Below are 25,526 nucleotides of genomic sequence, written 5' to 3'. Positions count from 1 at the left end.
CCTGGGCCACCTGGATCCACACAGCCTTGGTCTGCTTGGGAGGCTTCTTCTTCCCTGAAGAAGGGAAGAGCACCTCTTTATTGGCACTTGCTCCCTCCACTAAAGCTTGTAGGGCAACGTCATCAAACCTGGGAGCAGACCTAGGTCTCTCGCTGGTCATTCTGCCTCCAGGTCCCTGTAGCATGAAAGGCCAAAAGGTTGGCAGTCTGCAGAAGAAGCAAGGCTTGTTGCAGACCTTAAATGCAGCAGCAATGATGATGTCATCGGAGGCGAGTTTCAGACTGAAAAAACTAATTGGCCATGGGTTCCCACACGCTGGAACTCAATTGCCCACTTAAGTTAAAATCGCATCAATCTCCCACATCGATTTAGAATTGGGTGGCTAACACGAAAAGCGGATTACACGACCCCAGCCTGCCCCACTGACAAAATCCAGCCCAAAGTCTCAAACTTTTATGGTGGGATTTGAAGTCATGTTTCCTGGATTATTAGTCCAGCCATTGAATTACTAGCCCAGTAACATAACTATTACATTACCCTAATACAACAGCAAAATACTGCGGATGCTGGAAATCTGAAATAACAACAGAAAATGCTGGAAATACTCAGCAGGCCAGGCAGCATCCGTGGAGAGAGAAACAGAGTTAACGTTTCCGGTCTGGGACCCTTCATCAGAACTGGACAAAGCAGGAGATGTAACAGATATTAAGCAGCCTCCACATTCAACCGATCACCCTCCGCCATTTCCGCCACCTCCAATGTGATCCCACCACCAAATACATCTTCCCCTCACCTCCCCTTTCAGCATTCCGAAGGGACCGCTCCCTCCGCGACACCCTGGTCCACTCCTCAATCACCCCCAACAGCCCTTCTTCTTCGCCTGGCACCTTCCCGTGCAAGCGCAGGAGATGCAACACATGACCTTTTACCTCCTCCCTTCCCACTGTCTGGGGCCCTAAACACCCCTTCCAGGTGAAACAGCGATTTACTTGCACTTCTTGCAATTTAATATACTCTATTCGCTGCTCACGATGTGGTCTCCTCTACATTGGGGAGACCAAACGCAGATTGGGTGACCGCTTTGCGGAACACCTCCGTTCAGTCCGTAAGGGTGACCCTGAGCTCCCGGTCGCCTGTCACTTTAATTCTCCGCTTCACTCCCACTCTGATCTCTCTGTCCTCGGCCTATTACATTGTTCCAATGAAGCTCAATGTAAGCTCGAGGAACAGCACCTCATCTTTCGATTCGGCACTTTACAGCCTTCCGGACTCAACATCGAGTTCAACAATTTCAGATAATAATCCCTGCCCCCATTTTTCATGCTGTATGATTTTGCCACTCCAATTTGCAACATTTTCACAGTATGTTCTTTCAATTCCTTCCTCCCCTCCTAACCCCACCCCCCCTGTCTCTGCACCTGCTTAATATCTGTTACATCTCCAGCTTTTTCCAGTTCTGATGAAGGGTCCCAGACCTGAAACGTGTGTGGTTTGGTGACTAGAGTCGGGGACCTACTCGATGGCGGAGGAGCGGGCTGGATGGCGCCAGAGGAGCTGGCGCGACGCATGTCGTGGGTCGACGTCCGGCTCGCGGTCGATGCCATCGGGGCGGTGAAAGCGATGTTGCCCCCCGGCGCCACGAGGTGCGTCGAGGCGGCTCGGGCACGTGGGGAGATCCCGTCCGAGCTTACTCCCGTTCGGATGGAATTCCTTATCGGCGCCTTGCCCCGAGACTCCCCTCGGGGATCGGCGCCTCACAACTTGAGCCGTCTCGAGGAAATACCCTCCGTGCTTTTTCATTCTGCGCGGAGGGGTTTCCTGTACGGGCTGCTCTTGCACACCTTCCACTTTGCCATCTTCGCCTGCCGTCCGGACACGCCGTGGCGTGCCGTTTTACCTCCGGACGGAGGCGGGGGTCCCCAATGGGGGGCTCTCTATGCGGGAGTCCTCCCCTGTTCTATCGGGGATTTGGCCTGGAGGGTGTTGCACAGAGCAGTTCCGTGCAATAGATTTTTAAGCAGGTTTACGGACTCCCAGGCCGCTTGTTTGTTTTGCGGTCTGGAGGAGTCCGTTTTTCACGTGTACACGGGGTGTGAGAGGTTGCAGCCCCTCTTTCACTATTTGAAGGGGCTGCTCCTCAAATTTTGGTTGCACTTCAGTCCCACGCTCTTGATCTACGGTCACCCGGTGCGGAGGGGAGCAGCCAGGTCGGAGGACCTCCTCGTGGGCCTGCTCCTGGGCCTGGCCAAGAAAGCCATCAATTGGTCCAGGCAGCGGGCGGCCGAGGGGGTCGTCCGGCCGGATTGCCTCCCTCTCTTCCGCGGCCATGTTCGCGGCCGGGTGGCCCTGGAGATGGAGCACGCGGTGTCCGCCGGCGAGCTCGAGCTCTTTCGTGACCGGTGGGCGCCGCGGGGACTGGAGTGCGTAATCGATCTAAGAGGCCAAATTTTAATTTGATTAATCGGGTTATTTAAAGGGTTTATTTGTTTAAGGGTTTATTTTTTTTGGGGTTTATATAAAAAGAGGTGAAACGTGTGGTGTATGTGCCTTTAAGAGCAATTATGGTGTATGTGCCTTTAAGAGCCCCAGGTGTGCGTAATGCCGGTAATTGTCACTTGGGCTATATAAGCCTGTGTATTGTGTATATCCTTTAGAAAACCCCCCCCAGACTTGCTTAGTAAATACCTATGAACCAACTCCTGTCTTCAGTGTCTTTATCTACACACGGACACTACAAAACGTTTCTCTGTTCTCTTTCCATGGATGCTGCCTGGCCTGCTGAGTATTTCCAGCATTTTCTGTTGTTATTACATTACCCTACCCTGTTGCACCCACAATGAAGTTAGATGTTAGGTGGAGAGCTCCTAGAATTGCATGTGACTTGGAGGGAATCTTGGAGACGATAATGTTCCTGGGACATTACCGCTTTTGTCTTTCTTGGTGACAGAGGTCAGGGGCTGGAGGTGCTGTCAAAGTAAGTTTGGTAAGTTGTTACAGTGTTAAAATGTTCGTAGGCAGAAGCAGAATTTATACAGTAATGACAGAAGACATTGGCGTAGAGATTGCGGTCGGAGGCGTACCTCCGGAGTACGCCTCCGACCCACAAAACAATTCCGAAAGTACCTCCTGGCGTCCAGGCTGCGAAGAGATGTGGTCTCGGGCCTCCAGGCAGATGACAGCGTAAAGGCCCACGGATCTCAGGGACGCAGGCGGTTCGGAAGGGCCCCTGGGATCACATGGGCCCGGTCCTGCAATGACAAAAGATGATTCCATTGCAATCATTTATGAAGGGAATCCGCTAATGATATGCAATGGAATCCCCAAATAATTGTACAATGTTCACAATTCTAATAATTATAAATGTACAGAATTGCAATTTTATTCATAAGTTCCTTCAGTGCACCAACCTCAATAAAAATTTTATTTTTTTATAAATAATTTTAAACATCTTAATCATATAAACTCATTTAAAGTATATGTGCATCATTTTGGATTTTTAAATGCTTTATTTAAGCCTTAAATAGAACCTTACGCTGATGAAAGCATGCACTTCGCCTGCTTTTACCAGCTGTAAGAGTTTCATGGGCAATTGCTGGGCAGTTGTTGCCCAAATCTGCACCAGAAAAACTCATTTTTCAGGCGGTTCGGATGAGCTGTCAAGGCGTAGCTTGACAGATCGCAAGTTCCAGATTTCGCAAATGTGCCAGTTGCAGAGCCTTTCAAATGGATTACGACGGCGTACGCTGAGAGTACGCTGTCACGGAGACCGCAATTGCAGGGCCATTAAGAGAACTGTCCCTCAACTGAACTAATGCAGCCTACCATATCTACTGGGACTTGGCTAAAGACCAACATGGGTCCATCGGACTACAACAGGGCAGGCAATTCCGTCAAAAGTTGACAAGTAACCGGCAACTTTTGAAATTGAAATGAATGAAATTGGGTAATGGTTATTGCTTTTTGTGAGATATAAGCAACTGTCCGGTTTAAATGTATACGTTTTAAGTGGTGGGAACTGTAATTGGCTGGATTCGTTTTTTTGTAGATACATTGTCTGGGCAATTTTTCAACATTCTTCAAATGTCCAAACTTACCAAAAATACGGTACCCCTTAGCAAGCACTGAAAGAAGCTAAATAAGGTATGGAAGAGACAGAGCTGTGGGTTGAGTCCATAGCATGAATTTCTTGATTTTACAGATTATAAATATTTTCAGTTAAAACAGTAAAAAAATCTCTATTATGTAAAAATTGCTACAGTGTACAAAAAATAACAATGCATAAATTATATTTGCTCGGACACAATAGCAGGGGGTTCTGCTGAGGAATTGTGCTTTGCAGCCACTTGATTGGATAACGCTCCTGTCACTTAGCCGATCGCACAGCCTCCGATTGGCTCTTTGACGTAACGCCATAAACCGGCGTCGTCATTGGTTGAGCCGGCTGTCAATCATCGACTCCAGGGCACCATCTGCTCCATTGCTTGATGAATGAGATTTGGACCTGAACATGGACAGAGCGTTAACCCAACAGCGAGCGTTGCATGTGAGTCTCTTTACTTTTCCGGATAGCGACGGTAAGCCAGCATCTCTCCTCACCCTGGGATGAAAACTGTGAGAATTCAACCAATGTAGATAGAATTATTCATTTCAATTTACAACATGCTGTTAGATTCATGCGGGTTTATATGATCCTTTGTTTGCTTGTGCTATGATGCTTGGTTTCTTCAAATTCATTGCATGTTTGTGTTTTGCACGGAATGCAGGTTTGTATAAAGATATCTATATGTAAACATTTTGTAGTTACATATGGATCCTTAGTCTTCAGTGTGAACGAATACATTGTAATCTTCAGGAAGGTTTTATGTAGAAATGCTAGCTTTTAAGATAGTGTCGTTTGAAATTCAGTAGCGGTAAATCTAAAGAATAGCGACATCAGTCATTTAGTCTTTTTTTTGTAATGTTCCGTCGTTTCTGCCAGCTACAGAAAGCCAGGACAGGGGGTGGCGGTTACTATCGGTCACACCTGCTGCTCCAGCGCGATCTAACAGGTGCCTGGGAGTGCCCTAAACATCCGTGTGCTGGTCCTGGCAACCTCTCTGTGCATTAATAGTAGCAACAATCTAGAGAGAATAATCACGCTCTTTTAGATGCATTCATTCCTGTTCTTGACACTTAGGGAGATACCACGCCGCGCACATGTTTCCTATGCACTGGTTTGCTATCTATTGCGTGAGACCGTTTTTGCGAAACCCTGTTGACGTTGCAAGAAATGAATCATCATCATGCCTTTGTAGTGCAAAAAGTGCAATGGGTCATTTTCTTTCCCCTAAATGATCTACGGCAGGATCTAAGATTTCTTACTCTCTCTGCGCAACCAGATTTTTTTTGTGGCTCGGGTATGTCTCCCTCCCCACTCCAAATCTCAGAATTACTTTTTAAAAGTATCTTCCATCTGTAGATGTAGTTATACCTGTTCGTGTATCCTTCCCTCCCTGAGCTCTCTTTCTGATTCAAAATCCCGTGGTATGTTTGTAACTTTAGGGTGGAGCTGTTGAAGATTCTGAATTCCAATTCAGGTTTTACCAGAAGCTTAATAATACCCATCTATGTTTATTCAGGTAAATGTGTGAAGGGAGGAAAATAAATGTGGACTAGCTTGTGGAGAATAAATAGTGATGCCTTCCGAGAGAAATTAAATGAAGAAATTCCATTAAGGCTGATTTTAAAAACAAAATCCATTCTGCGTACTGTGTGAATTACAATATTGTGGAAATACATTCAGTAAAGTATGGGTGCCTCAAAAGCAGAAGCTCTCTTAGGAGAAAGTCAAGCTGGCTTTCGGATTGTACTGTGACTTCCACCTTTACCACCTCTTTCTATTGACACTGTATTCTGTACTGGACTGCTGTACTCCAGCACCCAGCCTGCTTCTGTGTGCTCAGTTTTCTTCTCTGCTGGGACTTTTCACTCTGTTGCGCTATCTCTCCCGCTGGTTCCAACCTGCTCTCGATTCTGCTCCCATGCTGCTGAATGATCTCTGCTTTGCCACTATCTGCTTGCTGCCTGACCGCTACTGAAATTTGACTCACTGGTAGCGATACCTTGGCCTTAACTGAAGCTTCACACCTGGCTGTGCTTTCCGCCACCTGCCTTGCTCGAACTGCCACAATAGCAGTGAGGCCTTTCCCACCAAGTCACACCTTGGTCTCTAGCCCTACTCCTCTGGTAATTTGTCCTTTGATCACCTCGCCTTGTTCCACTTGTCTTGCCTCTCCTTTCAAAACCTTGTTTGAAAACTGCCGCACATCCCCCACCCCATAAAAGCCCCATCCTAAGATATCCTGCCTCCTTTCCTCTCTCGGGTTCGGCCTGAGGGTTTCCTCATCCTGATTTGATCTCCATTTCAACTCCCCATGCCCTCTCTCCTCTGAATTCAATGCTTCTCAAAACCTCTCCCCCTCTTATAAACTCCCCTACCCATATCCATACTCAATGTTGCGATCTCCTTGCTCACAATCACTGACAAGGCCATCTCTGACCATTTCCTTCTATCGCCCACTAGGCACAGCCCGTTACTCCCTTCCAACCCCATTTCCTTCTGTGTCTACCTGGGAAAATATGGTTTTACCCTTGCTTACAATGTACTTTCCAACTCCCAACTGCCTAGCCTTTGGCCTTCCATTCACCATGACACTTTTGCAGTAATTGATTAGCTCAATCACTCTCTTACCTCCACCTTTGCCCTTGTCCCCCAGCAAAATCTTTACTCTCTCCCACCCTGGTTGTTGCCCTTGGTGTGACTCCCACCATCATTCCCTCAAATCCAAGGAGTGCAGAGTATCTGGTGCACAACTGGCTGAGCCGTCCATCACCTGATTTGGTTTGACTACATCTACCAAAACTGCCCACTACTCCAGGATTATCCTGGAGAGCAAAGATAAACCTGGCTTCCTTTTGCCACAACCAACCATGCGCCTAAATGCCTCTCCCTTCTGCTCCACCCTCATCCCCAACAAGTGCGAGAAATTAAGTTGTATGAAAGTCTTCGAAACAGTGGGTAAACCCTTCAGAAAAGCATAATTTGTTCAAAGGCAACATTGATTCAGAAAAAACAATATTTTCAATGAACTGGCTGGAGGCTTTCAAAGACCATGGTGGGCAGAGTTTATAAGAGAGGGAGAGGTTTAGAGAAGACAGAAGAGCACTTGTTACTTGGATTTTTAGAAAACCTTTGACAGGATTCCATGTCATCGTCGCACTTTTTCTAAAAATCCTTACTCTTTTTAAAATGCTCCATGGCAATTCAATTTCTTAGTGATTCTTTTATTTTATGTAGAACAAGACTATCTGGAATCATGTTTGGAGCACGTGTTGGATGGTCTCCAAATACCATTTCAGTCTGATCCAGTGTTTGACAAACCTACTGGAGTTTTTTGAGGATGTAACTGGTAGAATAGATAAGGGAGAACCAATGGATGTGGTGTATTTGGTTTTTCAGAAGGCCTTTGATAAAGTCCCACATAAGAGGTTAGTGTGCAAAATTAAAACACATGGGATTGGGGGTAATATACTGGCATGGATTGAAAATTGGTTAACAGACAGGAAACAGAGAGTAGGAATAAATGGGTCTTTTTCGGGGTGGCAGGCAGTGACTAGTGGGGCACCGCAGGGATCAGTGCTTGAGCTCCAGCTATTCACAATATATATCAATGATTTGGATGAGGGAACCAAATGCAATATTTCCAAGTTTGCTGATGACACGAAACTAGGTGGGATTGTGAGTTGTGAGAAGGATGCAAAGGGGCTTCAAGGTGATTTAGACAAGTTGAGTGAGTGGGCAAATACATGGTAGATGCAGTATAATGTCAATAAATGTGAAGTTATCCACTTTGGTAGGAAAAACAGAAAGGCAGAGTATTATTTAAATGGTGATAGATTGGGAAATGTGAATGTACAAAGGGACTTGGGTGTCCTTGTACAGCAGTCACTGAAAGCAAACATGCAGGTGCAGCAAGCAGTTAGGAAGGCAAATGGTATGTTGGCCTTCATTGCAAGAGGATTTGAGTACAGGAGCAAGGATATCTTACAGTTATTCAAGGCCTTGGTGAGACCACACCTGGAGTACTGTGTGCAGTTTTGGTCTCCTTACCTAAGAAAGGATATACTTGCCATAGAGGGAGTGCAGCGAAGGCTCACCAGACTGATTCCTGGTGTGGCAGTACTGACGTATGAGGAGAGATTGGGTCGACTAGACCTGTATTCACTAGAGTGAGAGGGGATCTCATTGAAACGTATAAAATTCTGACAGGGCTAGACAGACTGCATGCAGGGAGGATGTTTCCCCTGGCTGGGGGGGGGGTGTCTAGAACGAGGGGTCACAGTCTCAGGATACGGGGTAGGACATTTAGGACTGAGATGAGGAGAAATTTCTTCACTCAGAGGCCGGTGAACCTGTGGAATTCTCTACCACAGAAGGCTGTGGAGGCCAAGAAACTGAATATATTTAAGAAGGAGATAGATAGATAGATTTCTAGACACAAAAGGCATCAAGGGGTATGGGGAGAGAGCGGGAATATGGTATTGAGATCGAAGATCAGCCATGATCATATTGATCGAAGGGCCGAATGGCCTACTCCTGCTCTTATTTTTCTAAGTTTCTATTGGTTGAGACTGACACTATGGCCAGCTTCATAATGGTTTCAATAAAGATACATAATTCAGTGCGTGTAAAGTTAGGATAAGGTAGCAAGTTTGACTTTACTTTTTCAGTTTATTAAAGAGGAATTTAAAAATTCTCATCCTTGTTTTCAAATCACTCCATGGCCTCCTATTTCTGTAACCTCCTCCAGCCTGAAAATCCTTTGAGATATCTGCTCTCTTCCAATTCTGGCCTCTTACGCTTCCCCGATATTAATTGCTCCACCATTGACGGCCATGCCTTCAGCTGCCGAGGCTCTAAGCTCTGGAATTACCTCCCTAAACCCCTCTGCCTCTCTATCTCTTTTTTTCTTCCTTTTAAGACACTCCTTAAAACTAAACTTTTCGTCATCTGCCCCAATATCATCTTATGTGGCTCGTAGTCAAATTTTGTTTGATAATACTCCTGTGAAGCGCCTTGGGATGTTTTACTATGTTAAAGGCACTATATAAATACAAGTTGTTGCTGTTGAAATATTACATAAGGTAGGAATGCAAATCAATGTACAGTGCAAGTACTATTCCCAGCCCACGATACAGGCTTTTGGGCTAGGGAAATAGTTAAATGTTGTACCTGTTATGAGAAATGTGTTCTCTTTTACTCATTTCTTCACTGCCAATCTGCTGGAGATGGTCATATATTCCCTAGATATTGGGCTGGAATTTGCTCTTCGTGATGAACGAATGGCGCCAGCCGTTCATTAAACTTTCACTTACCCAAAGACTTTCTGTGGGATTTTGCACAAGAACTTATTGGCCCGTATTTTCCAATCAGAGGCTTCTGATCTGGAAAAAATCTACGCCCTTATCTGAGGGCTCCAGAGGTCTGGCCATTTCCGATCCTAGGCCTCTGCACTACAAAATGCGTAGGGCCCACGTATCCCAGGGGCGCATGCGGTTCACAAGTGTCCCTGGGATCGCGTGGGCCATGGGGAGCCAATGAAAGAAGGGAATCTCCCTTCATACTTTTGACAGCTTAGACCTGTCAAAAGTATGAATGGAGATCACCCCAAAAACACATCAAAACATTAAATAATTTTTTTTTATCACATTTTTAAAATTAGTTAAAATTACATTAAATTAAATATTTTAAACAAAGGGTTAATTTTTTGAATTAAAGTTTTTTACAGGGCTAAAAATAAACTTTTTTTTTAAAGTATTTTAAAATTATAAATAAGTGGAAAACATTTTTTTTTACTTTTTTAAACTCTTATCCTGGTAAAAGCAGGCCTTACGCTTGCTTTTACCAGGTGTAAGATTTCTAAGGGTTTTCAGCGTGCGAAGGTTCTACAGAAAGCGGAACTCTCCCCCCGCAGAGGCCCTTCTCCAGGGCAGGCGTGCGATCTGACAAGAGGATTCTTGACAGATCAGAAGTACCGGTTTTCAGCACATGCGCTTCGCATGCCTGAAACCGGCACTTGCGAGGTCCCTACAAGTGTGTACACAGCTCGTACACACTCGTAGGGTTTGGAAAATACGGGCCATTGTAATTAAGAGAGCCATTTCATCAGAGCACCCTCTACAGTGGATCTGCCACCTGAACAGAGCAAGCAACAGTGTATCTCTTTAACCCATCAGATAGAAGAATTGTTAATGAGCAGCACAGCGTCTGAACCAGGACGTGTTAGTTAGAATTTTCAGGCCCTGATTTTGCGTTAATAACGGTGAGACTAATAGCATCACTGTTATTATGGAGTAAATCTGACAGCAACTTCTGGAGTATGCACATGTGCAGTTAAACGCAGAAATCCAGAAGTTGCTGTCCGAGTTGCCCTGCTCCTCCACAGCCTGCGCTACACCAGTAACTCGCTGAGAGACTGCATTGAAATACATGCAAGGGCGTGAAGTTGGGATAGTTACCCACTAAACACGCCAGAAAATGTTTGGGCTGGTGCATTCAGGAGTAAGTACATTTTTAACAGCGTGATAAGTGATAATTACTGCCAAACAACCTCTAGGCTCTGAAAATTTAATTTTACAAGTGTGGAGTCTCATTCCTTCAGAAGTTAATTCGTGTTAGAGATATAAATAAATAAATACATTTTTCTGTCTGTCTCCTTTACTTCTCTCTCTCTTAATCCCATCTTTCTTTCCCAATCTTTATTTTGCTTTCTGTACATCCTGGTTTAGATTCTGCATATCTGTGAGGATTCTTCAGTCTGCTTGAAGAAAAGCCTTGCTGTTTCTTGTCCTGCTCATAGATGCCACAGATGCCTTGTAGAGGGCGCCATGCTAGATCAGATGCCCAATGACAGCAAGTCTCCACTCAAAAGCCCGAGAAAACTTTGTGGGTAGCTGTCAACGTAGTGAATGGTGAGTGCCGTTCCTTCGCCACTGACCACAAAATCCAGGCCATAATGTCAAATCAAGTAGAGAAAGCAAAATAAAGAGAAGGGAAAAAAGGATGGGATTAAGAGAGAGAGAAAAAGAGAAAGAAAACACATTTTTAATAAAAAAAAGAAAAGAAATATTTACATTTATATAGCGCCTTTCACGACCACTGGGCATCGCAAAGCGCTTTACAGCCAATGAAGTACTTTTGGAGTGTAGTCACTGTTGTAATGTGGGAAACTCGGCAGCCACTTTGCACACAGCAAGCTCCCACAAACTGCAATGTGATAATGACCAGATAATCTGTTTTTGTTATGTTGAGTGAGGGACAAATATTGGCCAGGACACCAGGGATAACTCCCCTGTCCTTCTTCGGAATAGTGCCTTGGGACTAAAATCTCCAACAATAATTAAAATATGAAGGAATGAGACTCCACGCTTGTAAAAGTTAATTTTCAGTGCCAGAGTGGTTGTTTGGCAGCAATTAAGACGTCTCACGCCGTTAAAGTTTACTTACACTGGAATGGACAAGTCCTAACTTTTTCTGGCAAGTTTAGTCTGTATATATCACGTCTGTATATATCATGTAAGTACCGCAACTTCACGCTGTTCTGTGTATTTGAATGCCGAGTCTCTCGGCGAGATACAATTCTTGCGCAGCTTCTGGAGCAGCAGGGCAACTCGACCAGCAGCTTCCTGATTTCTGTGATTAATTGCTCGTGTGTGGTTGCCGGAAGTTGCTGTCCAATTTACACTTTAATAATGGTGCCGCTGTCAGCCTCACCACTATTTCTACAGCACAATCTGGCCCTTTTAAAAATATTTGAGCAGTCTTACTATTTTTTTCCATTGTGGAGTTGATCTAAGATTCTAAACTCGATTTGATATTTGTAATGCCCTTAGATGTTACAAATCACATTACTTTCTATCAACATAAACATAAAAAGTATATTTTTAAGAAGTGGAAGGAGCAGGGATCAGCCCAGAGACAAATGAGAGTGAGATCACAATAGACAGTATATGATTTAGTATAGTTGATCCATTGGTTTTAAAAAAGATTAATTTTATATTCTGGTGTAGGGAGAAGAGAGAAGTGCTTTTGATGACATGTTCCTCTTATTGTTTGGAGCAGAGAAAATATTTTTAAACTTCTGAGGAAAATAGTAATTTTGCTTTAATAACCTCCAAAAAGTTATGCTGTAAATAATGTACCATACATATGAAAAGTGTGAAAAATAGGAAATACAACAATGCAGTGAAACTTTAATGGGGGGAGGGGAAACTAGAGAATGTATGCTACTTCCTCTTCCCCCCCACAGTCTCACATCTGTGCTTACAGGGGCCTTAGCAAGCTTCCTGTTTCCTTTTGTAGTAACAGGTGATGAACATGAACAGCAAAGAGGAGCAAGTTCGTTAATTGTGCAGCCTTCGGGGGGGAAAAAACAAAAAACAATTTCACAGGTTTGTGTATTTGTATTGAGTCTTGGACTCATTCCGAGGGTGAATGTAAAGATGGGGCTTCTTGGCAGTAATCTAAAAGAGCATACACATCGTGAACAACACAATCTGCCTGGCTCAGATATTGGATGACCAGGTGTACCACAGAGGGTTGACTTGGGCATATGAGGGAGCGAGAGTGCCTCATGCCAAGAAAGCAACAAGAGGCCTGGGGTTGGAGAGAATAGGGCTGTAAGGAAGCTGTGGAGGCCTACTGGATGTGGGCTTCGTAATGTAGGGCCTCAATGGGGCGCAGTGGCAATGAGCAGTCTGCAGTGGCCAGACATAAGACATCAGAACACTAGGGATGGAGCTGAGAGTGGAGAATGGTGGCAGTGGGTACTCCTTAAAAATACTGCAAAGGTAGAGTATTTGGTTGGTTTTGGTGGCGGTGAGGGAGCAGAGCTGGAGTACAGGGGGCAGATCTTGGAGAGAAAGGAATTAAACTACTCAGTTGGGTCAGCGCAAAGTGGAGAAGGAAGCCTAACTCAGAATTATTAGATTTAACAAATTGATGTTTCTCAAAACCTAAAGAAAAGAGCAGCTGCAGATGTTGTAAAACACACTCCCATTAAAACAAGTATCGCTAACACAATTCCCAAGATATGGTCAAGATTTTGTTCTAGTCCACTTGAGTTATTTGACATCTTGGTTAATACTTAAAACCGTAAGAGTTTGCACAGAGTCAAGGAAGGTCATAGATAGGTTTCTTAATAAATGAACACGAGGTTACTTCATACATGCTTCTTCAGTGAGGTGGTTTTAAATGACCGGTTCCAGTACATATGAGGAAATTGATGTAATTTTAAAAAGATTACTCTTATTTATGTCCTAATATGTAGTAGTCAACGTCAAAAAAAGTTACAGAAACTATTTTTGTAGATTTTTCTAGGCAGCCTGTGTCTAATTTGAGTTAGCCCATTCATTTAAGGTATGAAATTCAAGTGAGCTCACTTCCCAGAATGGCTCTACAGTCTGCTGTTGGTTGACTCATTTCTCCAAAAACTGCCATACTTTGTTAATTTATATATGTGTGAGCTGAGTTTTGTACATCCATATCTTTTGAGCAATTGTTCTGTTTCAGGCAAAATTTTTCTAACAATCCAATTGCAGATATTGAGCTTCATGTTGGCTGAGTGGCTTTTTTCAGATTCATAAATTCAGTAAACTTCCAGATAAAACTGCTAATGGGCTTCTGATTAACATCTTTTAAGGAAGTTCAGTTAATGTCTAAAATAAGAACAGAAAATGCTGGAAAAACTCAGCAGGCCAGGCAACATCCGTGGAGAGAAAATAGAGTCAACGTTTCGGGTCAAACCCTTTGTCAAGACTGGAAAAGCACAGGAAATGAAATAGATTAAGAGGTCAGGCTGGGAGAGAACAAAAGAGAAGTGAAGAGACATTAAAAGGTATTCAAAACGAGACGAGATGGTGATAGGACTAGTGGAGACAAAAGACGGCTCTAGATTAGGTGTGAAATGCACTGGCAGAATGGGAGACAGCTGCCATGTGGGAGAGAGAAAAAAAGGTGGGGAGTAAAAGGGCCAAAACAAAGGTGTGGATAAAAAAATAAGTAAAAATGTAATAGGGGCCGAGGTTATGATCTGAAATTGTTGAACTTGATATTGAGTCCGGAAGGCTGTAAAGTGCCAAATCGGAAGATGAGGTGCTGTTCCTCGAGCTTACGTTGAGCTTCCGTGGAACAATGCAAGAGCCCGAGTACGGTGAGGTCTGAGTGGGAATGGGGCGGTGAATTAAAATGACAGGCGACCGGAAGCTCGGGGTCATCCTTACGGACTGAACGGAGGTGTTCCGCAAAGCGGTCACCCAATCTGCGTTTGGTCTCCCCAATGTAGAGGAGACCACATCGTGAGCAGCGAATACAGTGTACTAGATTGCAAGAAGTACAAGTAAATCGCTGATTCACCTGGAAGGGGTGTTTGGGGCCCTGGACAGTGGGAAGGGGGGAGGTATAAGGGCAGGTATAAAGGCAGTTAATATCTAGTTGGACATGGGTTTGTGGGTTATAACGGTAAACACTGGTCCTACATGAAACATGATGGCCCCGATTTTTAACTTGATCTTCCCGGCGAGGACAGGGCAGGTTCGGGTTGGACACCTGTTTTACACCAGTGAAGTCAATGGAGTGTAAAATCAGGCTGGCTGTGAAACATGCGTCCAAGTTGAATCCACCCCATTCCCTCTGGGTGGACTAGGTTAAAATCGGGGCTGATGATTCCTGCGTTGCTGGAACCATGGCTGTGTTATGGCAAGGAAGGTAACTTGCTGGATGTGTAAAGTCAGATCAATACAGTGGAGATTGGTTTGATTTACCTGGGAGGGGCAGGGCGAGACTTTCTTCAGGGAGATGAAATGGGTTCAGTAGAGCCCATGATTGAATGGATTGAACGGGATTTGTGGCATTGAAAAAAAGTTGCATTTATACAACTCCATTTACATTCTCGGGATGGCACAAGATGCTGCACAGCTAATTAATTACTTTTGAGATGTAGTCACTTTTTTTGTAGGTAAACATGGCAGCCAATTTGCATGTAGCAAGATGCTATAAACCACAATGAAATAAATGATTATTTAATCTGTTTTTGGTGATTTTGGTTGAGTGATGAACTCCCTGCTCTCCCTTGGGGGGGGAAAAATGCCACAGGATCTTTTAAGTACACCTAAATGGGCAGATGGGCCTCTATTTAACATCTCCTCTGAAAGATGGCACCTCTGACAATGCAGCACACAGTACTGCACCAAGTGTCAACCTGGATTATGGCCTTTGAACTCTCAGCCTTCTGACCCTGAGACGACTGTGCCACCAGTAAGCCAGACTGACTTGGGCTTTTCTAGTTTCATGCTTACTTGTAAAGTATCCAATGTTGTAAGCTTGAATCTCTTGATGGCAATCCAAGTGAGAGAGCAGGGAGAGGATATCGATGCTGTGAGACAGGTCAGGAGGGAGAATGGCATGTGTAAAGTTAGGAGTGAGAATGAGGGTGCAAGCAGCAACAGGGGGAAAAGTGTCTATCCTGAAGAGGAAGTAAATTATCACTGTTTCATTTTGGTGTAAATTGAAGCATATTGAATGTAGAAATATGAAATACTATTTTTTACTGAGCAGTAAAACCTAATGTTGCAAATGAGTTGTGAAACTCTTCCCGTAATTGAAATATAAATAGGTATTCTATTTTGAATGCCTTCCTTTTTCTTCCAGTGCAGTACTGAGACAAGTGCTGCACTGTCTGAGGTGCCGTCTTTTGGATGAGACTTCCAACCAATGCCCCGTCTGCGCTCTCAGGTGGACGTTAAAGATCCCATGGCACTATTCGAAGAAGAGCAGCGGGGTTTTCCCAGTGCTTTGGCCAATATTTCTCCCTCAACCAGCACCTAAAGCCGATGATCTGGTCATTTATTTCATTGCTGTTTGTGGGACCTTGCTGTGTGCAAATTGGCTGCCGTGTTTCCCACATTACAACAGTGACTACACTTCAAAAGTAGTTGGTTGTAAAGTGATTTGGGCGTCCTGAGGTGTTGAAAGGTGCTATATAAAATGCAAGTTGTTCTTTCCTTTATTTGTTTTAACCTAAATGTACACATCTGGAAATAACACTTACTGGGGAATTAAGGCACTAAATTGAGTGGAGTAAATTCATGAATGTCTATGTGGGGTGTATTAGTTTCTCCTCCTATGCCTCGCAAGACATCAGTGACTAGGGACAACTCCTTATTTTAAAAGAAAACGCTATAAAATATATCAAGGACTTTCAGGTTGTAATCTAATTTTAAGATGTTTGGGTAATGTCTGTAGTCTACCTGAGAGTTAACTGGGTTTATGGTCACCTCTGAATCTCTTCAATTACATTACGGCCTTGTGAAGTACTTGCATTCATCCATTAATCTAGTGACTGACTGAAAATAATGCAGTTACTTTTTTCTGCTCCTCTGCCTATTGTGTTCATGAAGAACAGAACAATCAATTTTGCATTAAACCTGTCCATTTTTTTTCCCTAGGAAGTGTATGCGTGGTGGAACATAATAAATTAAAAATAACAGTACAATAATATTGTTCAATTTCCTGTCAGTTGGAAACTCCTCCAATCATTTACAAGTATTGCAGGAAGTCCAAAATTGCGTTAAGATAAGAATGTCAAGGTGATTGGACCCTTATCTTCTGGGTTTTCGTTTTGAAAAGAAATGCTCACTTAGTTTTATTGTCTATACACAATATACTTTACTGCTGAATTTTAATGCCCTAGTAGGCGGTTAGACTAATTAAATATATACAGGCAGGACTCCGTTCTAGTTGCTGGGCCTTGTCCAAAACATTTGGTCTTGAGACCGAAGGCTAACTCGGGATTTCTGACTGCTTTGGCTTCAATTTGTACTAAATGGTTGTTTGTTGTGTATTTTAATACATCGCCACAGAGTAAATTCAGGGCACCCAGTGTGTGTGGGAGGAGGGGGCGGTAGACGAGGACGCACTCGTTAAAAGTGGGTACAGGTCGGGGCTGCAATTTCTCAATCCAGCTCTCTTGAGCATCGCTTCCCTGCTGGGAGCTTGGGATCACTAAATATACCCTTGAATGCTAACCTGTATATTCAGTTCTTCCGCCCACCACCACCCCCCCCCCCCCCCAAAACAGCATTGAACATTACTTCATATCCTAGTTTACTATCTCTTCTCTGCAGAGTGAAAGTTTTTTCTCGTCAGCTGGGTGTCTCGTGTAAATCTATCACCAGCAAGCGTTTCCAAATGAAATTGCTCGTAATCCACCTAATTTTTTCCATTTGGCTGATAATTGAGTACATGCGCCCTCCACAGGGTTGACAACAATTTGCATTGATGAAGTGTCGTTAACATCGAAGAATGTCTTGAGGAACTTCACAGGAGTGTGATGAGAAACGGACACTGATCAAAGACAGATTATGAGGGAAGACCAAAGGCTTGAAGAAAGTGGTGGGTTTTAAAGGTTGTCAGGGAAGTGGGAGAGGTTTTGGGAGGGAGTTCAAGTTTGGGGATCCAGGAGAGTTTTATAAAATTTGTTTATGGGATGTGGGCGTCGCTGGCAAGGCCAGCATTTATTGCCCATCCCTAATTGCCCTTGAGAAGGTGGTGGTGAGCTGCCTTCTTGAGCCACTGCAGTCCGTGAGGTGAAGGTACCCCCACAGTCCTGTTCGGGAGGGAGTTCCGGGATTTTGACTCGGCGACGGTGAAGGATCAGCGATATACTTCCAAGTCAGGATGGTGTGTGACTTGGAGGGGAACTTGGAAGTGGTGGTGTTCTCATGCGCCTGCTGCCCTTGTCCTTCTAGGTGGAAGAGGTCACGGTTTTGGAAGGTGCTGCCGAAGAAACCTTGGCGAGTTGCTGCAGTGCATCTTGTAGATGATACACACTGCAGCCATGGTACATGGTGGTGGAGGGAGTGAATGTTTAAGGTGGTGGATGGGGTGCCAATCAAGCAGGCTGCTTTGTCCTGGATGGTGTCGAGCTTCCTGAGTGTTGTTGGAGCTGCACTCATCCAGGCAATTGGAGAGTATTCCATCACACTATTGACTTGTGCCTTGTAGATGGTGGAAAGGCTTTGGGAGTCAGGAGGTGAGACACTTGCCGCAGAATACCTAGCCTCTGACCTGCTCTTGTAGCCACAGTACTTATGTGGCTGGTCCAGTTAGGTTTCTGGTCAATGGTGACCCCAGGATGTTGATGTTGGGGGATTCGGCGATGGTAATGCTGTTGAATGTTAAGGGGCGGTGGTTAGACTCTCGCTTGTTGGAGATAGTCATTGTCTGGCAATTGTGTGGCGCAAATGTTACCTGCCACTTATCAGCCCAAGCCTGAACGTCGTCCAGGTCTTGTTGCATGCGGGCATGGACTGCTTCATTATCTGAGGAGTTGTGAATGGCACTGAACACTGTGCAGTCATCAGCGAACATCCAAGTCAGGGGATCGAGGAGAGTGAAAACTTGGCTGGTGAATGGTGGGGCAAAGGGGCATATACAAGTGGCCAGTCAGAGGAACAAAGAGTTTGAGAGGGCTTGTAAGGCTGCAGGAGGTCACAGTGGTAAGGCGTGGCAAAGTCAAGACTAGGAAAATAATTTTAACTTTGATGGATTGGGGAGGGGGAGGGGGAGGGTCCATCGTCGCTGGGTCAAAATCCTGGAGTTCTCTCCCTAACAGCACTGTGGGAGCACCTTCACCACATGGACTGCAGTGGTTCAAGAAGGCGGCTCACCACCACCTTCTCAAGGACAACTAGGGATGGGGAATATAATGTTGGCCTTGCCAGCGACGCCCACATCCTATGAACGAATATTTAAAAAAAAAAAAATGTAGGTTAGCAAGGTCGGGATTGATGAGCAAGCAGAATTAGCTGTGGAATGGGATGTGAGCAACCAGAGTTTTGTACGAGGTGGTGGGTGGAGGATAGGAGGTCCGCAAAGAGAGCCTTGCAGCAATCGAGGGTTTCAGCAGCAGGTGGCTTGAAGTAGGGGGAGAAGAGGGAGATGTTATGGAGATGGAGGTGGAGGTAGGCCCAGTTTGTGATGGAGAGAATATGGAAACTCAGCTCAGGTTTGTCGGACTCAAATTACGAACAGGCTGGTTGATGCTGAGGTTGATAATCAGCGGTGAGGGAACAGAATCTATGGCAGGGGCCAAAGATGATGGCTTCAGACTTCCCAGTATTTAGCTGGAGCAAGTTAACGCTCATCAGGACTGGATGTCAGACATGCAGTCTGACAGACCAGAGGCAATGGAGAGAATGAAAGAAGTGTTGGAGTGAGTGCTATTGGCATACATGTGGATGCTGACCCTGTGTCTGTGGATAACGTTACTGATGGCTAGCATGCAGACAAGAAAAATGCCAAGGATGGAGCTTTGAAAGACTCTCGGAACATACAAACGTATGAAAAGGTCAAACAGAAAAAGACCAGGTGGTCCATTGAGCTTGTGCCACTAAGCATCATGACTGTCAATGCTCCCCACCCACCAGCATCTATATAATCATCTGGGAGAGGCAAGGAAATAATATTTTTTATTAAAAAAAATCAACCTTGGGGCCAATTCTGGGAAAAAGAATTCTGAAAATTCCTCTCTGACCCCCCCCCCCCCCCCCCCCCGGAGATGATCAAACGCGCTCCATGAGATACACACCCAACAACTGTCGGACATTGTATGCAGTGTTATCTGCGTCCTCCAGCAACTTGTCCAACTCCCTTTTGAATGTTTGCAGTGAATCTGCATGAACCAGCAACTTATTCCAAAGATCTGTGACCCTCCTGTGAAAAGAAAAACCTTTTGGCATCTAATCTATTGCTATGTTTACAAGGGATGTCATGATTTTTTTTAAAAATAATCGTAATTAATGCACAGAGAGGGATTAAAAGGAGAGTGTACTTGAACTGTTTTATTTGGGAATGTGGAAAGAGTGGGAATTTCTGGTAAGCATTGGGTAAGTAGAAGCTGTAAAAAGTAAAAGTTAGTTTTATAACCTAGAACTTTAAAAACTGTAGTGAACAGAAGCTGCCTGCCAGTGGCAGTTAACTGTCAGCCAGCACTAATCACAGGGAGCAGGAGAGCCGAGTCAACACTGGTAAATTGGGTGAAGCTCCTCGTGTAAATTGGGTGAGGCTCCTAGTGTATAAGAGTAAATATTTCTGCAGAGCACAGAGTGGGATTAAATGGATTGGACTTGAATAGAGTGTTTTATTTTGGAATTTGGAAAGTGGCAATTCGGAGAAGAGGGGGGAAGAAGTCATTGCTTTTTGCCTAAACTAATTGTAGTGCTTTGTGGGTTTTTTTTAAATTTGTTTTTATGGGCTGTGGGTATCGCTGGCAAGGCCAGCATTTATTACCTATCCCTAATTGCCCTTGAGAAGGTAGTGGTGAGCCGCCTTCTTGAACCGCTGCAGTCCGTGTGGTAAAAGTACAGGAAACTCTTTATTATCCGGTACCAAGGGGACCGGCGTGGTGCCGGTTTATCAAAAAGTCCGGATTACAGAGGGGTGTAGTTAAAAGGTACGAGAGCTCCGTACACAGCAACAAATCCAGGCTTCCCTGTTGCTTAGCAACATGTGCAGGAACTCCAGCCACAGACCAAGCGTCCCTGTCGCTTAGCAACAAGTGCACAAACCCCAGTTACACAGCCACAGATCCAGGAACGGCCACTAATATGAAGTAAAACTTACCTGAACCTACTCCTGAATTTTGCCGGTTAACATAGATTTCCGGTTATTTAGGTGCCGGTTAAAAGAGTTTCCTGTACTCCCACAGTACTGTTAGGGAGGGAGTTCCAGGATTTTGACCCAGCGACTATGAAGGATCGGCGATATACTTCCAAGTCAGGATGGTGTTTGACTTGGAGGGGGACTGGGAGGTGGTGGTGTTCCCATGCAGCTGCTGTCCTTGTCCTTCTAGGTGGAAGAGGTTACGGGTTTGGGAGGTGCTGCCGAAGAAGCCTTGGCGAGTAACTACAGTGCATCTTGTAGACGGTACATGCTGCAGCCATGGTACGCTGTTGCAGGTAGATATTTAAGTTCAATACCCTTAACTTAATCTAGATCAAGTAAGTAGTCAAGAAACTACACTGTAAACTAAGTTACCTAAATGCAAATTTAATTAAATTAAATAAGGTCATATAGGGATGGTAATGCAGGCGGTGTGCCGCAACTGCATCATGTGTGGGAGTTTGTGGAGAGCATTGTGATCCCAGACAACCACGTTTGTGATAAGTGCCTGCATCTTGAGGAACTTCAGCTCAGAGATGTTGAACTGGAGTCTGAGGTGCAGACATTGCGTGGCATCGGGGATGGGGAGAGTTACCTGGACACTTTGATCCAGGAGGCAGCCACGCCCTTAGTTTAGGTAGTGGCACAGGTCTGGTTAGTGGTCAGGGACAGGAGAGTGTGACTGCAACTCAGGCAGGTAAGGGAACCCCAGGTGCAGTGCTGGAGGAGCCTTGGGGAGAAATTGGGTAATTAGCGCCTAAAAAGGCAGGCAGTGGCTGTAGCACCACTGGCTGCGCCTCCCGCGATATTGAGTTGGGGCGATAATGGTGGTGTTAGTCTTTTGCGCTGCGCCGCCACCGATGACGTCATCGGTGTGCGCAGTGCCCCGTTCGCGATATTTGGTAGCGAACGCTGCATTTGCGCCGTTCGCTACCCGCGCCCGGTTCACGGGGCCTTGCTGTGCCGGCAGCGGCGCAAGTTAAGGTGGAGGTGCGGGGCGGCCGCCCCAGCAACTCCGTCCCCGGCCTCCTAACCCCCCCCGGTGGCATTGCCGGCTGTTTCCCAAGAGCCCGGCACTTCTCCTTGGTGCCGGGCTCGTTTGCCGGCACTCGCGATCGGGGTTCGCACTGTTGCAGGCACCTCCCCCTTAACAGTGGGAGGAAGGCCTGCAGCACCGCAGCGTGCCGTGCCGCAGCGTGTGGCGCTGCGGCACGTTGCGCTGCGATATTCAATTTCAGCGCCCTAAGAGGGACGCGGAGCGCCTCGAGCCTCGCCCCGTGTCCCTTGAGGGGCAATGAAACGGAATATCGGACGATCGCTGAAGCCGCGAACGCTGCACTAAATCCTGCACTCAGGTGACTTTGGCGCCCCAACCCAATTTCTAGGCCTCAGTCTTTGCCCTTGTCTAACAGATATGAGGTTCTTGCTGTCTGAGTGGGTGAGGGAAAAGCCTGCAGGATGGATGAGCAGGCTGACCATGGCACCATGGTGCAGGAGGCCATTCAAGTGGGGGGGGGGGTGGGGGGAGTGAAAGGGAATGTAGTTGTGGTAAGGGACAGTATAGTTCGGGATGATAGATACTGTTCTCTGCAGCCGCGACCGAGAGTTCCAAAGGTTGTGCTGTCTGACGATACCAGGGTTAAAGACATCTCCTCGCGGCTAGAGAAAAACATGGAGTGGGAGGGGAGGATCCAGTTGTCGTGGTCCACGTGGGACCCAATGACGTAGGTAGAACTAGGAATGAGGTTCTGCTGAGGGAGTTTGAGGAGCTAGGATCCAAATTAAAAAGCAGAACCTCAAAGGTAATCATCTCTGGATTGTTACCTGAGCCATTAGCAAATTTGCAAAGGGGCAAACAGATTAGAGGTTTAAATGTGTGGCTCAAAGAGTGGTGTGGGAAGAAGGGGTTTCAGTTCATGGGGCACTGGCACCAGTACTGGGGAAAGAGGGAGCTGTTCGGTTGGGATGGGCTCCACTTAAACCGGGCTGGGACCAGTGTCCTGGCGAACTGAATAACTGGGGCATTAGACAGGGCTTTAAACTAATGAAGTGGGGGTGGGAGGATTCAGGAAAGAGTAACTTTAAAAGCAGCGAGAGAAATGTCAAGGCTCTAGAGTAGAGTTTTAGGTAAAAATAAGCAGAGTGGGTCAGGAAGGGACAGAGAGAGTAACAAAGGTAATAAGGCATCAGTGACTAAGGTGACATCAGGGAAAAATAGAAATAAGTCAAAGCTGAAGGCACTATATCTTAATGCGTGAAGCATTCGCAACAAAATAGATGAATTAATAGCGCAGATAGAAATGAGCAGGTTTGATCTAATAACCATAACAGAGACATGGATGCAAAGTGGCCAAGGTTGGGAACTAAATATTCCAGGACACTAACTTTTAGAAGAGATAGGCAAGATGGAAAAGGAGGATGGGTAGCCCTGATAATAAAGGATGGGATAAGTAGAGTAGAATCAATTTGGCTGGAGCTAAGAAACAGTAAGGGGCAGAAAACATTGGTGGGAGTTGTTTATAGGCCCCCAAACAGTAGTTGTAATGTAGGGTAGAGGTTAAATCAGGAAATGAGAGGCGCATGTAACAAGGGTAATACAGTGATCATGGGGGACTTTAATCTACATATAGACTGGGCATACCAAATTTGCAGTAATAGTGTGGAGGATGAATTCATGGAATGTATGCAAGATAGTTTCCTAGATCAGTATGTTGAGGAACTAACTAGGGAACAGGCTATTTTAGATCTATTATTGTGCAATGAGAAAGGGATAATTAATAACCTTGTAGTAAAGGGGCCTTTAGGGAAGAGTGACCATAATATGATAGAATTTTATATTGATTTGAAAGTGATTTAGTTAAATCTGAAACTAGGATCTTAAATCTAAACAAAGTAAACTACGTAGGTATGAGGGGTGTGTTAGCTGCGGTAGATTGGGAAACTACATTAAAAGGTATGACGGTAGACGAGCAATAGCTAGCATTTAAAGCATTAATACATAATTTACAACAAATATACATTCCTTTAAGGCACAAACAATCCACAGGAAAGGGGTCCAACCATGGCTAATAAGAGAAGTTAAAGATAGTATTAGATCAAAGGAAGAGGCTTATAATGCTGCCAAAAACTGCGCTACCGTTACCTGGGGTAATCTTTGCCTTTCAGGATAATCGTAGAATATTGTGTAGTTTTATTAGTTGGCAGCAAGGCCTGGGGAGGTATGATATGAACAAACCCAACGGGCTGTGAATGGTTAAGCTGGGTTTGCTCAAGTTTGTCCCCTGTGATTTTTGAGGGAGCGAAGATGGAAGCCATACCGGGGGAATAGGAAGGATAGGAGATGTGACGTTTTTGCAGGGAATGAGGGCATCAAAAGTGATGGTAAGGAAATGGAAAAAGTTGTGTAATCAACTGCAAAAGGGGTGTTGAAGGCAATAGAGGGCCAAAAGTTAGTTAGTTGGGAGTTAGTAAGTGCAGTTGTAAGCAGGTTTGGGGGGGGGGCGGGGGTTGGACAGAGTTTCCCCCAAATTTGCATGCTAAATGAGTGGTTTGAAGGAGAGTACAACAAGGTGGGTAAAGAGAAATATAAGAAAGTGGTCACCGATAGCCGTGTTGGTAATTGAAACCAGAGGGATCGATAGGCTGTGGGCGATGGCAAGATTGATAAGATAGCTCTGAATGAATGTGGTTAGCTGAGGAGTTGTGGAGGGAGAGTGTTAGAGAAGACAGGAGGGAAGTAAATTCAGAGGAGATGGGTAGGGGAACTGAGGTAAAAATTGGAGTCACTTGTTGCAAAGGCATAGGGAAAATAGGAGGTAGGATATTGTGGAACTTGGGATGTCGTTGGGAGGTGGAGTGATAAACAATCGGGGGTTTAAGGAAAGACAACCGGATTGGAAAAGGATGAAGTGCTCAAAGGAGAAGTTGATGGAGGAAGAGGCCAAAGAGATACCTAGAAATAAGGACCGCAGCACTGCCAGGGTGATTAAAATGTAGAAGATGGTGTAAAGTCACTGTCCACGAGTCAAATTTTGGGCAATGCCATGATGTTTGTGCAGTCATCCACACAATGGTTGTAGATGGCAAGGTCCAGACATTTTGAAGAAAAATGTGAAGGGGGCAATTATGGATCCCCTGGCAAAAGCTAGGAGGGTGGTCATCGGTGGCATAAGTGGGACAGGAAGTAGGTTGGTAAAGTTGGCACATGTTGGCAAGCACTAAGGCTTAAGTGTGCATGGGTTACTGGAGGAAGACCACCTAAAATGCTGCTTGTTGAGTTAGGAGTGGACTACCTATTTGCAAATTGGCTTGCAAGATTTTCTGGAGCCAGCTGGGAAGAATCTGAGTGCACAGTGACACGTTTAACTCTGCAGGTCCCATCACAGACCAGGCTGAATGTTCAATTATCAACAGCACTCTGAAGTACTGCTGACCTGCCTGGGTAGGTGTTAGGTTATCTAGTCTTTCATAAAGTCCAGTCTCTTATCAGGCATGCCATCCTGGAGCTAACTCTGCCTCTGTGACTCTCTTCTCCTTCCTCCCCCTCCATGGTGGATAGTCATTAGTTGCTTATATGAAATCTGATAAACCAGTAGAAGGAACTCTTTTCCAAGTGGCATGTTAAATTGCACAACTTAACATAAAATGTTCAAGTGCATTGCCACTATTCTCCTGACTGCAGCATGGATACACACTATGCCCCATTGAATTATGGTTCCACCAGATAGAAGTGCAAAGCTTGCCTATGCAACCCAATCAAGCTAGATAT

The 25,526-nt window shown here is 45.1% G+C and overlaps 1 protein-coding gene across 1 annotated transcript in view; it reads left to right on the top strand.

Moving 5' to 3' along the window:
* The first annotated feature begins 4,443 nt into the window (after nucleotides 1-4,443).
* Nucleotides 4,444-25,526, top strand: part of slco4a1 (solute carrier organic anion transporter family, member 4A1) — a 214,447-nt gene continuing 193,364 nt past the window's right edge. Inside the window, exon 1 of the mRNA XM_086005608.1 lies at nucleotides 4,444-4,543. The gene's annotated coding sequence lies outside the window, so the exon portion shown is untranslated. The remainder of the gene's footprint in view (nucleotides 4,544-25,526) is intronic.

The sequence above is a fragment of the Somniosus microcephalus genome, chromosome 13, assembly GCF_052327205.1.
Source record: "Somniosus microcephalus isolate GS21.2 chromosome 13, FLI_Smic_1.0, whole genome shotgun sequence".
Lineage (NCBI taxonomy): Eukaryota > Metazoa > Chordata > Chondrichthyes > Squaliformes > Somniosidae > Somniosus > Somniosus microcephalus.
This window is presented reverse-complemented; position numbering and strand designations above follow the sequence as displayed.